Genomic DNA, 13,174 nt, shown 5'->3' with positions numbered 1-13,174 from the left:
GGATCATTTATAACCTCCATAACTTGTCAAGACGTGGGAGCAGACAGGAGGGAGCAGACAAGCATTTCAAATTGAGGTGACGTCAGGGTTATCATATTCTTTTGAACTGCCCACCAAGTGAAGATTACTCATCGGAGAGTGATTTAGTCAGCATCAGCTCTTGTCTTTTCAGTCAAATAGCAATAGCTGTGACTGCAATTTATCAGTGTCCAGCAGAAACTGAGCCTGTGGGCAAAAGGAGAGAGCATCTGTCTGTTAAGGATAAGAATAACCGATATTGAATATAGCTAACTTCAACTCCCAGAGATGGCTGTCAGCATGATTGCTGTCTGTAATTCTTGGTGATAAGGCTATTTTTGGGTTTAGTAAGGGTGTTGGATGCATAAGTTTAGCAAAGTGGCAGCAGACAGTCACACACAATGAAGTCAGAAGAGTGTGTGATCACTGTTAACCTATTTAAACCCACCGGCAACTATAGTTGTCACAGTTTATAGTTGTCATTTTCCTTTTGTAAGTATTTTTCTAGATGGCATTTTTATTTCTCAAAAACGTGCAAACAAACAACCAAATAAAGGATTTCAAGAAGAAAAAAAAGGTATTTACTGCCTTCCTGTCAAATGAGGCTGTCAAGTTTCTATCCCCACTTCCAGGAAGCATGGCGAAGGCAAACCATCTCAATAAAATAAAGTTTTCATGTAACTAATAAGTACGCCTATTGTTTCTTACTCAGTCAAAAGTCCAAGTAAATGAGGGACATGGGGTATACTGAGTTAAAAGGTTAATGAATCAAGGTTATTGGTCTTGTTTTAACTGACATCTCAACTGTACAGTATACCTTCATTTGATAGGGAATAAATCTGTCAAAAGGAGGAGATAAGACAGCAATCTTTCCACAGCTCTACTGCCCCACTTCTGTGTCTGCTTTTGCCATGGAGGGTTGGAATTTCCAGTTTTCAAGTGACAAACGTCCATCAGTTACACAAAAGGATGAATGAAAAGATAAAGAAAAGATAAAGAGCTAACGCATTGGGATTAATTGCTGTAGATGATCTTTTTCTCCCTTTCATGACATTATGTCTTGTAAGGGGCAACATATTGAGCACCCTTTGTCCAGTTGGATGTGTTTCATTCTAATTGGTCAAGGAACCTAATTCTTTTTATGACTAGATTATGATTCCATTATAATGTTGAAATTCAGACAAGTAATGAGTTTACATTTACGTTAATATATGAAATCCCCTACTACAGTCAGCCACTGAATAATATGGGCCTAAAAAATGTGTACAACACATTTTCTTTCAGGTATACCTTTTTATCATACAGATGAATTATTTTCTTCATTCTATTTATTTTAATTTATTAGTTTTCATTTAACTAACACATCTAAGAATGAAAATATCTGCATGTTCAATAATAAGTAAATAAATAAGCAAACAATCATGGGTGTAACCTATACATGATTAATATTTAAATAATCATATATTTTAAAAGAATATCATTAATTTCATGAATATCAAGCACTTTTGCCAGGGTTAATCTATATGACCTAATCAATATGTGCCTATTCATAAAAGATGTGATATTTTACACATTTACATCACAAATGTGTTGGGGTAGTTACTCAAAAAATGTAATTAGTTACTAGTTACTAGTTACTTCTGTAAATTGTAATGAGATTACTTTACTAGTTACTGCATTTGAAAAGTAATTTCACTACTTATTACTTTACTTTTACTTTACTTTTTTAGTGCCCTATAAAATCTGTTTTATTTTTTTCCAAATTCTGTTTTCCATTAAAATTTTTCTGGATTCCATTTTGTTTTCTGTTTTATTTTATCTCAACTCATTTTTAATGGTTAAATTTAATTGTATTAATCAAAAATCATGTCTAATTAATTTTAATAATTTAACACTTATACATTTTCACAACAATTTATTAAAAGTTTAACAAAAATTACATGTTTAGGGCCCTATTAAATGTTTTATTTTTTCTTCACCATATGTTTTATTGTTACCAAATTCTGTGTTTTAGAATGTAAAATTATTTAAATGCATAAAAATAACTTAATTCGTTCAAATTTTTTCTTAAAATAGCCTTATGAAATGTTTTTTTTTTCATAAGGCTATTTTAAGAAAAAAAAAATTGAATTAATTAAGTTGTCTTTATGCAAGTAAATATGTCAATGACTTGCTGAAGTGCACGAGAACCAGCTATGTATGTACTGTATTAGACCCGGTAACTAGACTCTCTCTCTCTCTCTCTCTCTGTCTCTCTCTACTTTATAAAAAGTACATTATAGTATTATGTAGAGTATAATATTATACACTATAATATAATATAATATAATATTGTATTGTATTATAGTTATTATATCCAAGCTGTCTGTCTGGAACGCAGCATTAGGTTAACATCAGTAAACGATCGCGTACTAAAGTTAAGAGTCATTCTATAAGATGACATTTCAGCACTTGACAAACGGATAGCAACTCCTAAGTAGCACTTAAAGCACAGGTACGCAATTGCTTTACGTGCATTGTTGGGAAGCGCACGTGAAACAATAACAAACGATCGTAAATTACTCGTAGAAGCGCTCTTAAACACTAAGATCAATCGTTATCGGGAAACCCGGCCCAGAACTTTACACACACGAAAACACAGCTTATATAACACAGGAAAGCAAGTTATTATAGTCTAGTAAAGTAGTGTAGTTACCAATATTATTAGTGTAATGCTTTACTTTACTTCGTTACCCAAAAAAGTAATGTAGTTACTGTAATCCGTTACTTTGTAACTCGTTACCCCCAACACTGAAAATGGGGAAGTCGTGGTCTAATGATTAGTTGTGGCCTAATGGTTAGAAAGTTTGACTTCTAACCCTAGGGTTGTGGGTTCTAGCTTCGGGCTGTCAATACCATGACAGAGGTGTCACTGAGCCAGGCACTGAGCCCCCAACTGCTACCCAGGTGCCGCAGCATTAATGGCTGCCCACTGCTCCGGGTGTGTGTTCACTGCTGTGTGTGTGCACTTTGGATGGGTTAAATGCAGAGCACGAATTCTGAGTATGGGTCACCATACTTTGCTGTATGTCATGTCACTTTATTCTTTATTTTCAAAGTATAGTATGCATATTCTGTATGTTTATGTAAATTTAAAAAACTACTCTTACCTTCACTGCAGTACTCTTTGTAGGCTACTTATACTAAAACTGCTTACATAAGGGAAAGTTCACCTAAAAATGGAAATTGTGTCATCATTGTGTCATCATCAAGTTGCAAACCTATGAGTTTCTTTCTTCTGCTGAGCAAAAAAGAAGATATTTTGCAGAACGTTGGTAACCAAACAGTTGAATGCATAATTTTCTTTCAGGCATGTCTATTTTTAGCCTAGTAATACCAAACTCAACAACTTCGCTTTGCTTCATAGACAGAGTCTGGAAGGGCATAATTGACAAGCGTTTAATACTTTCTTTTCTGAAGTTTAAAATCATTGGTGTACCCATAAGCCAATCACATAACGTTTGGTTATGACGTGTGTAATGCACTTAGCCACCTCGAACTTCCTCTGTAAACACAGGTATGCTGTGAAAACAAAACCATCGAGTGAGTTTTGCTGCCTCCTTAACCTGATCCTCCATGAGAGCAGCCAAGGGGGACACAATCACAATTATTGCCTTGACGGACTTTATCCTCCCCAGTTTCTCGCTGACGATTGGTAACAGTTGATAAATTAAACTTTTCCCAAAACCCATCGGGAGTAGGGCAACATCATCAGCTCCATTCAAAATGTTAAACAAACACTCTTCTTGTTCGTGTTTCAGTTGGCAAATGCTGGGAATATTATTCACAACAGAGCAAATAGCATCCTGTGTCTCCATAGTTGCGGTCGTTTTAGATTTTCCTAACCTAAACTAATCTTAAATTCGGCACTTATGCTTAGTTAGCGTCTACATCACGGCTCTCAGCCGCTCCCTGGTTTGTTGATTGGATGGCTGTTGTGGAGCCGAAGGAAATCTGGGAGATGGTTTGCTATCTCAGACTGAGTACAGAAGTGAACTGAAATTGAGCGGAAGTATGAAGACTGACATAGTGAGAAGGTAGAAAAAAAACAAACACATTGATGAGACCGGACAAACCAAACACTGAACTGAATTAAATTTATAAGGCAAACATTAATGAGGGAAATGACAAGACACACCTGAACATAATGACACAATAAACATGGGACCCGTGAGTGACATAATGAGTCCATGGGCGTGACAGTTCCCTGAGGTATAATTATAATATTACTAAAGTTTTTTTGAATGAAAAACAATCAAATTTGAGTGATTTATGACCTTTTTCCAACCTGTTTCTCATTTTCCCTTTAAGAGGTCGATGTAACCAGACACTTTTATGATTGGCTAAAAACCATTACTGCCATTACCGTTTTGAAAAAAATTGTTTTAACGTGAAATACATTACTTACCATTTGCAGCACCGTTGTTGGTTCCAGGGTTCCAGATTAGTTTAATGCCTGTTCTTTGAGCAAAAGTATTTTGGCAAAGCCAGTATCTTTGTATTCCAAAGGGACACAACTAGAAATCAGTGGTTAAGTTGTATTTACAACACTGGACTGTTTCCTGATCCTGGGAGTCTGTAAGTATCATACTTTTACATATTTAAAGGATTTGCCACTGATGATTCAAACACTAGTTTTGACCAGTGTATAGTAGCGCTTGTTGTTTGTCCTTTTGCCTTCAAGTCAGTGGTTCTCAATTCCAGTCCTTATACCCCTCTGCTCTGCACATTTTGCATGTATGTTTCTCTTATGCTTCAGACATTTCTTCTATTCGAACGTAAGTGCCCTGCAAAGGCATCACAGGATATTCCGCCATGATTCCAAGCGAATGTATATGTTCCATTCAAAGTGCATTGAAGTGTGCGAGACGTGAATTTAAATTGTATTTATTTAAAGAGGAATATGATGTCACACTTGTCAGTGTGTGAAGACGTTATGTAGCGCAAATCCTTGAATTAATGTTCCGAAGTGAAGTAAACTTCAACAGATTTCCCCTGCTCAGGGAGTAGGGAGCAGTGAACAATATGAAGGGACCATGTCAATGGGCACACAGTTCATGCACGGCGCTCACTTCTAACAAGCTGATTATCTGAATCAGGTGTGTTAACAAAGAGAGACATCCAAAATATGCAGAGCTGGTGGGGAGCAAGGACTGGAATTGAGAACTGCTGGTATTGTCATTATAATCCGTAATTATGTCTCCACTGGATGCTACAAATGCCTCGTTTATAATTGGTTTTAATGTTTTTGTCTCTGCGCTCTGGGATACATGGCATCACAGTATAGTAAGGGGCACAATATATCCGTCACACGCTTGAGGTATTCGTCCAATAACAACGCACTGGACAGCTGGCCAATTAGATCACACCTCGCCTTTCAGAATGCTGAGCTTTGTAAAAGCCGACATGTTTCAGAAAGGCGGGGCATAGAGGAAAACAATAATATACATTATGTGGAAAATAATGTGTTTTTTTTTGCTTAAACTGTATAAAACCATTTAATTACAACAAATACACCAAATAATGTTCTTTTTAGCAACATCATTCTGTATGACCCATTTAAGTTTCATAACTTAAAATGTCCTCCTCATCATAAAAAAGCATTTTATAACCCTCATAAAACTGCTTGTTTTGGATCAGCGGGACAAGGTGACATCATCGCATCGTTGTCATGCCCACAGGTGTTCAGTCGACGTGCAGCAAGTGGGTCTGTAGGAGTACTTATCTGTTCACAATGGGTGCTTCTAAATTCTTATGCATCCTCATTTTGGTTCCTCACTTCCTTTCCTCTGAGGAATTGAATCAAGTGAAATGATATATCCTTGCTCCCTTTAGTGTAACTTCAGTCGTCAATTTATGATGACTCTACACAGCTGGATTTAGCTTGCATTTCGGGATTCTTGAACATTAGATTTAATATTTTATTTATTGTAATAGTTTCAACCTCCACAAAATACCACATTTGTCCATAAATATATATATTACAAGTTATTATTAATAGTGAATTATACCCACTCATTAAATGCTTTTTATTTGTTGTATAGTATGCCTATTACAGTTTTTTTTTTCATATTCTTGTGCTTTGATTTAATTATGCAACTGTCCTACATTAAAGTCATTCTTCTCTATTAACCAATAAGCCATTAGAATAAAGAGTCGTAGATGAGAGTAATTAAAACTGTGATTAAAAGTACATGTTATACAATGAAATTAAAGGCACTGTCAAAACAAAGCACACATTTACAATAACTTCATGCTTAATACTCACATTTATGGGTGTTTGTATTTTCTGCCATGGTTAGCACTTGGTGCAGATGTGAAGGAGGAAGATAATTTATACATGCGTCACGTTTAATCGATAAAACACTTGTGCAAAGGATGCACCTTAAAAAAGTTAGGGGCCTTAAAAGACAGGTTTCGGCCCGAAGTACATTTTGATTGACAGCTTTTAAAAAGCCCAGACCCGTTTACAGCCCGACATTATTCAAATGTGCGTGCACACACAGCTCTTTTTCCTTGTGTCAAGAATGAGTCATTTATACATGTTTTAACATAATTTATTCATACCTAACGTAGACTAGACCACTTGGAAGTTGGAATCTCTGTGACATCTTAACATCTCAGCACTCTAAATAGGCATAGGCTCATTTAGCCAATAAATAGACCAACACACCAATAAAAACAAGTTTTTTTAAACAAATTAAATTAAGATTCATTTTAAATTAAGATTGGTATTTGGCAATAACGAAATTAAGATAAAGGCTCCGCCGGATTTACTTACTAGCAGCTGACATTTAATAAAAGAATAATGCCAACATTAGCGTATATACTCTGTCCACATTATGCATTTAAGACTCAATGAATATTTAGTTATCATTTGAAAAACCTTTACTCACAGAGATTAGGCTAAGCCTACATGTTTTTGTGGAGGAAAATTATTGAATCCACTGTAGATGTCTTCAGCGCGTTCCTGCGCTCACAGATGGTGCGTCATTCACTCATTATTCTCATTATAAACACGGTCAAAACTTTTCCACACCTCAGACTTTGCTTTAGTTGCAGGTGCAACCAAAACGTAATCACCAGAGTCAAGCCTCCGTTACACCTACTCAGCATCCATTTTCGCATCTTCCTCGCGCTAATCGAAACACATCACTTGACCGCTCATTTACCTCGCAAACTGGAGCACAAGTCCGAGCCCGACCCGAGCCTGCGTAAGATGATAGAAATTAAAGCCGAATCTGACCGAAACCGTTGGGTTCCATCGGGTTCAGGCAAAGATCTTCAGCTCTAAAACACAGTATTTTCGCTCTCACAAAAAAACATACAGCGTCTCCATGACATGCCAGCGGCAGCAACACCAAAGTCTTCTTTCTTCGCATAAACATTTTGCCAGCATTATGCAAATCTTCCCACATAGTGACTTAGATATGTGGGGGCGTGTTTAAATGAGGTGTTTTAGGAGGGCGTGGTTTATCTTTGATAAAGTATATCTATTTGGATTTAAGGCTTTAGTCTTTGCATACTTATGCTGGGTACACACCAAAAAGATAATCGGGCTGATTTTGGGCCGTTTTCTCCCCTTCCGACAATCCTAGCTATGTCCTGATTATCTTGATGACTCTACAGATTATCTTATCAGATTTTCTCTTGGTGTGAGATGTGTTAAGAGTGTCTGAACCTGATCGGAAGAACGTCGGAGCTGCCCCGATCACGAATCGTAAATATTCAAAATGTTTAATATTTACGATCAGAAATCCTGATGTGTGGAGGGATCACATTCTTAAAGAGTGATGTAAGATCTGATAACAATTATTGAAAGAATTTTTAATAAGGCAGTTTCAAAAAGAGTAAAATCTATTTTCCAAGAGAGAGCTGAGAACAACAATTATAAAAAAGAAAAACCATATCTGTGTGATTTTGTGACCACTGCTCACCTCTAGCTCACTCTATTGTACAGACCATGTTCTCGCCATCTCAACGACTTCTCTTTTTTTTTTTTGACACTCTTATATATTATTGCAATTTCTTCCTGCATATTCTGAAGTCTTCAGTTCTGTCGCTTTTATTTTGGCTTCAAAATTCATAAAAGTTATATTATTTTGTGTGGAGATTATCTTAATGGACAAAACATGTCAGTTTCATGAGCTATGATTGAACACAGAGCTTATTTTTTAAATAATTCAAAAGCCTGTGAAAAATCCCATTGTCTTTTTGTCGAGGGAACTCGACAGTGCGTGCGATGCTAACAGCTACAGTAAGTCAGTAAATGTGAATTATAATAATAATAGCACATGCTTTTGTTTATTTTACAAAGGGTCCCTTACAAGGGGATTGTTGAATTTATCATTCATTGCAGAGGGATTTCCGGCAATGTTTTTGAAGGTCAGTCACCCTTTTCTTTATTAAAGCTTTAGTCAAGCAGCATAGCTTTACTCAAACGTTACTCAAAAACAACATACATGGTCTCTTGTGTTCTGACCTGTATTAAACCAGGTTGTGGGGAGGCTGAGTTCCTACAGTTTAAATCCCTGGAAACTCTCTTCAAAGGGTTGCGCTGTTGTCAGAAATGATTTCTTCATGGCACCAGTTGGCAGCACTAAGTTTTTGCAAACCCCTTCTGTAATCTCTCCAGCCTTTATCACAGATCGGAGAGGCAACCACACCTTTTGAAATGCTAATGTGAGAAAGGCTGCAAAAGCTCATTTGTCAGATCAGATGTAAAGCATTACTTGTCTTAAAAAGGTAGAGACATCTGAAGAGAAAGGTTTGGAAAAGGTGACCCTCCAAGTTATTTACCGGAACAACCGGTATTTAACTGCAACAGTATGGCAATGTTTCATCTGAAAATTAATAATGGTTATGAATAAATAATGAAAGAACTCTGGACTTAAAAAAAAAGTAATTATTATGAGAGCATAAATATTTATTGGATAATACTAATAAGAATAAGAATAAGAATAAGAATAAGAATAAGAATAAGAACAAGAATAAGAATAATAAAATACATACTGATAAAAAAAAAATGTATAGCCTGAATGCACTGTAAGTCGCTTTGGATAATGGTGTATGCTAAATGCATAAACTTAATGTAAATGTTATTGTAAAATTGTATATGCAAATTAGATTGTCATCCAAATCACCTACACCAGATTTACATTTAGATACCAAGAAAGTAAACAGGAAGCTGTCATTTTGCAGATCGATAGAAGTTAGAGAAACACACACGTTGGTTACAATACATTCGAAAAATAAAAATGAAATAAAATAGATCATATCTAACCACTCACCCATATAAATAATATATTTTACCATGATTCTTTCTTTCTTTCTTTCTTTCTTTCTTATTAATTTATGTATTTCAGTGAATTTTTTGTGTTTTATATTTTATTTTTTACCTTTATATAGATTAGGGGTGAATTTAGGGTTGTCAATTGTCCCCTGCATAGACAAATAGCCCCATCACAAACAGGCACAACAACATCACACTACATCTTGATATAACATCCATAACCATGACGCAAATTAGACGTTACAGAGTTATTCTTTTGCATTCATCATACATCATCCTAATATGATTAAATGTGCAACATAACAGGCTGATTAAGTTAACTGTAACTGAGCAGAGGAGAGAGAGAGAGAGAATGCAAATCAGATTTCTAAATACTAGGCTGAAGCACAATGATCTATTTCAGCAGTGTTAGTGTCTAATTGGTTATTCTTAGCCATTCATTGTGGACAGTTATTTACCAGAGAAAAATGGTAGCAAACCCTACATAGCATGCAACAAAACATTTTTAAGAAATGAGATCTGCTATAATTATCTTCCAGGTCAGGATACGAGATTAGAGCTCCAGCAGCTCTCCAAATTCAAGGGGTAGTAATGAAATGTGGCCTCAGTACTGCAATGATAGCGTGCTGCACATTTTAAGCACTTAGGCAATAAATCATGTAATCAGGTCTATAGGGGAACAAGCAAACCTCAAGCTCAAAGCATATCCTGAGTCATTGATAAAGAAGCAAATAAATGGGAGGCTCTTCACTGCAGTCAGAACAGCTTTATTCTGAGATCCATTTCTTTCCCGATCACATGTCAGCCACCATCTGTCTGAGAATGGGTGTAGTGTTGAGTTAAGATGCTGGAATACAGGTTTCTCTCTTCCTGCAGTAATGAAATGATGGATCCACAGAAAATGACTCATTCAGGGCTGATGGTGCAGATGATTGAAGGTCTCAGAGGGGCAGCGGTTAACACTCCTCTCGCCAGTATGCACCACCTGTCTAACAATTTGCTCATGTTCTCCTCTAGGTCATGCTGAAGAACTGCCTGGCTATTCTGCGTGCTGTGCTGTAAGCTGAGAAGTAAATTGTTTTACAGGTCCTGTAATGTGATTTAAAATCATAAATTGAAGTAATAAGTCGTCCATAGCTGCTCAATTGCCTTTCAGAGAAACAATTTTTCTCATAATGTATTCAGGCATTGAGTTATCACATACATAATGTCTGTTGCTGGTATTGAGTAACTCAGGATTATTTGTATTGAAAACGTTTAGAGGTTTTTTTAGGTCAAAAACAAAGTCATGAGCTAATCACTAAAAATCAACTAGAAAAGAGAAATATCTAAGTATTGAACAACTTGAAAGTCATTGATTAGGGCAACAAAAACTCTCGCACTCTCTCTCCTTGTCTACCTAGCGAACTAGATTTAAGGGCACAATCCATATTTGCTGAAGCAAACATCACTTGTTTAACAGGAATTAGCAGTTTGAAACTCCATGGACAAGCATACAGTATATACTTTTGCAATAAGTGCACTGATAATGATTTGTTTCATCTATCAGTTTACTTATATTTTTAGGACAGGAGCATAATCTCAGTCTGAACTCTTCTGTCTGCAAATATTGAAATGGTTGGATTCATTTGAAAAGACGTTACAAAAGAAAATGCGGCGTGTAATTAAGGGGTCATGGCATTTAAGTTGAGTGAAAACTGCATACACTCACTGTTTTATTGAAGAGGTTCTGCTGGTTTGAATCTCTCCGTCCTCCAGGGTGGAACACGCAGAAATCGGGTTTTCTGGGCCCACAGCTGTAAGTGGCTGATAAGGCTGTAGGCAGAAAAGCCAATATTTTCACCCTGGCTGTGCAACTTATCCCCCATCCCTTTTATAGGGTGTGATAGGCTCTGTGTCCTCACATTAGTTCTTCATAGAGGAAAGCACAGGAGATAGGAGAGACAAGCATGCTGGTAAATTAACGCAACCAGCTCTAAATTTAAGGAATCTTACAACTGCAGTCACTGTACTTTCAGATGTGTTTTTACAGAGGTGGAAACACCTGAAAAATCAACAATTCCGTAAGGAGTAGGGGACACTAAGGCTAGTGGTCACATGGAAATAACAAAACTGAAAATGACTTAAAAAATCTAATTCAGTTCCTGAATTTGAATTAAGGTTGCAACATGATGCAGAATGGCAGTTCAAATTGGAATATTAGAAAATAGAATGAAAATGATTAAAAATCATTTAAGTTTGAAGGATTATAAGCCAGATAGACTGTACTTTACTCGAGTATCATTTTTGGGGAGTACTCATGACTTTACTCAAGTACATTTGAGAGGCAAATATTGTACTCTTTACTCCGCTTCATTTCTATCCATAACCGTAAGTACTGTTACTTCTTCGGCCCCGTCCACATGGAGACGGAATTTACCCCAATCTGATCTTTTTCCCCCTCGTCTCAAGAAATAGCTGCGTCCACACGAAACCACAAAACGATGTAGTATACATGCCAGACCAGCATGTGGCACTGTAAGTCTGCCACAGAGATACTCATAAACCTTGCGCGTGGTATTGTCTACTCGGGATCTCTGTATCTGGTTACTTTGCAAGAAGCTCAGTCCCAAGTAAGTGGGTCCAAAATTCTCAGATAAATAACTCCTGTTTCATTCTGTTTAGCTCTGCCTCACCAATATCATATTTCAACCACTTTTCATATCTCTTTGCTCAAGCCCTCTAGTGGTCTGATAGGATCGGAGGACCAGGAGGAGGCTGGTGACCAGAGGGTCCCTCCCATCACCATCGACGGCAAGTCCGGGATATTCTGGACTCTCATCACCAGGGCAGGATAATTTTTTGATGATCCAGTACTTAGTGGACTGGAAGGGGTACGGTCTGGAGGAACAGTCCTGGGTCAGTGCAGAGGATATTTTGGATCCCGCTCTTACCACAGATTTTCACAGAGACCACCTGGATAGACCTGTCCCGAGACCCAGCAGAAGACCCTGGCATCATCTGCCTCTTTGCGTCAAGAGCCGCTCACAGGAAAGGGGCTCTGTCACAAATTCAGCCTCTGTGGCTCTTTCCGATCACCACCAGAGGGAACCATCATTGGAGTACTAGTCAAACTTTTCGGACTTCATTTCCCACAATGCGCCATGCCTGAGACTAATCACCTGCACAGGTGTTTCCCATTGCCCTGCCTATTTAAGTGGTGCCTTCCATGTTCTCATTGTGAAGTGTTGTTTTCCCTGTGTTTGATTACCTGGACTGTTTACAACTGATTGCTGCCTACCTATTCTGACCCTGCCTGCCTTGTGGATTAATGCTATTGTTTGTCTTCCATCTGCCTCTATCCTGATTACAAACTCTGTTTATGAATCTGCCCAGTCTGTGTTATACCGGACGCTAGTTACCTGTTTCTGCCTCTTTGACCTACCCTGTGAACTAATTAAGCTGCACATGGATCCCAACCCCACTGTCCCCACATTACATATAGATAGATAGATAGATAGATAGATAGATAGATAGATAGATAGATAGATAGATAGATAGATAGATAGATAGATAGATAGATAGATAGATAGATAGATATTTGAAATGCCATCTATAAAAATGTGTACTTTATATACATTTTGGTTAAATGTAAAATTAATAATTTATTTTACAATAGTTTATAGTTTATAGTTATTAATATGCCTTATTAATAAGTTTACACTAAACTTTGGTGGACCATAGAAAATTACCTGTAATGTCTGCAATTATTGACTCGATCAATAGAGCTTTTGCCTGTATAATAATATGTGGCTGAGCTTGCTGAACTCATTCCAGAGACAATGA

The sequence above is a fragment of the Carassius gibelio genome, chromosome A3 (assembly GCF_023724105.1).
Source record: "Carassius gibelio isolate Cgi1373 ecotype wild population from Czech Republic chromosome A3, carGib1.2-hapl.c, whole genome shotgun sequence".
Taxonomy (NCBI): Eukaryota; Metazoa; Chordata; class Actinopteri; order Cypriniformes; family Cyprinidae; genus Carassius; species Carassius gibelio.
The sequence above is the reverse complement of the archived record's forward strand: the minus strand, read 5'-3'. Positions refer to the sequence as shown.